The following is a 1,966-nucleotide window of genomic DNA, read 5'->3' on the forward strand; positions in this document are numbered from 1 at the left end:
TAGAGTCAAAAAAGAAAAGGTAAAACTTGATTAGAAAAGGAAACTGAAAACCGATGTTCACCAAAACATGACCTAGAAGTGGAGGTTGGGATTCACTTGGGTTCTTGGGTGTGCAGAGACAATGCCAGGGGTTCATCAAAGCCATTTCCTTTTGCTCTTAGCTCCATAGATAGGTCACATTTCCCAACCTCCCCTGCAGTTAGATAGGCCATGAGACTGCCTTCTAGCCAATGGAATTGTGGGCAGAAAAGATGTTTCTTCCAGATCTGGCTGCTAAATCTCCTCTCTCGCCTCTCTCTCCTGCCTTCTTAGCAGCAGGGGATCCAGAGGAAATGTCCAAGGGCCTAGAAAATAGCAAAGTCTTACAATGGAAGGGACCTGGTTTGCTTAATAAACTAGTAAAGCAGCTCTCTTTACACCTCTCCCACAACTGATCTACATTGGATTGTGATATTGGCAAAAAATAAAATTTGGGAGATTGATTATTGCAGTAGCTAGCATTATTTATCTTGACCAACACAACAGGCACCATGGAGGCAATTGGAGAGTATTGTATTTAATCTTAGAAATCAGCCTTCCTTTTGTTTTCCTGTGGTTCTCAAACTTGAATGTGAGTAAAAATCACCTGGAGAGTTTCCTGGGCCTCATCCACAGAAAGTCTGGCTTAGTAGGTTGGGATGAAACCCAATAATTTTTATGTTTAACAACATAAGGTGATGATAATGCTGCCGGCCCAAGGACCACGCTTTGAGAGCAATTCACTTAATCTACATGATGAAGCCAAGAAAAAGGATATGCTTTACTTTATAACCTCTACCTTCTTTCTTCCTCCCCTCCTCCCTCCTTCACCACCCACGCACTTACCCTAACTAGCACCAAGAAGGCTGCTTAGTGGCCTATAAGGAAGCAAAGAATAAGGAGAGGTGACCAACATTAGATGCGATCAGACACATTCAGGATGGTACGGCCATAGACAGGAAAGATGACAAACATAAGAAACAGGTGGAAAAGCAAACCAAATACAGGAGTATAATACAGAGCCAGGGACAAGGCCAGTGCTAAATGCTTGCCCTAAAAATCTGCCCAATTTGCACTGAGCGGGACATAAGTTTGGCTTATAGTTTTTTAACAGCCAATGTAAAAAGGAAAACCTAGCCAGTGAATTAATTCACAGGTCTGTCCACTAAATTCGTAGGTCTGTTGAGAAAAACAAAGCAATTCTTTCCAGGAAAAAATGTACAACTATTCTTGATCCAATAGCAGAAATGTATTCCCCAGACGGTGTTGTCTAGAAGCCATCTGGGTTTCTTTCCTCTGCTCTCATAGCACCCAGTGCAAAGCATTGGGCTAGAAGTGTCTGTTATGTTTTTTTCTTCCTTCTAGACTATACTTTTTCTTTTTTTAATAAATATTTTTGAATAGATCATGGTACTAAATGTAGATGGTACTAAATTTGAAAGGTAAAGGTGATAAATAGTGGAAAGCAAGTCTCCCTCCCAGCCTTGTCCCCTAGCTGTCTAGTTTTCTTCTATAGATGTAACAGGGTGATCATCGTTACCTGTTACCAGTTTCTTGCCTCTACTTAAAGTTACTTTAGACAAAACTAAACAAAAACATTGACCCATATTCTGTTTTCTTTTTATTTTTAAGCACAAATGGTAGCATACTGTGTACAGTTTTGCACACATATGACTACCTTGGAGATTATTCTGTATCAGCATGTAATGAGTATCCTCAGGATAACAGCTGCATATTAGTCTATTATATTCTATTGGATGACAATTATATATATATATCTCCAGACCACTACTGATGGATACTTAAACATCATTTCCAATCTTTTGTTGCAATGGAAAACCTTGATTTTATGCCATATCACACAGGTGGGAGTAAGCTACATTCCTGGAAGTAGAATTGCTTGACCAAAGGGTCGAAGAATAGTTGCAAATTGTTCTCCCCTGAGATT

The sequence above is a fragment of the Macaca mulatta genome, chromosome 2 (genome assembly GCF_049350105.2).
Source record: "Macaca mulatta isolate MMU2019108-1 chromosome 2, T2T-MMU8v2.0, whole genome shotgun sequence".
Taxonomy (NCBI): Eukaryota; Metazoa; Chordata; class Mammalia; order Primates; family Cercopithecidae; genus Macaca; species Macaca mulatta.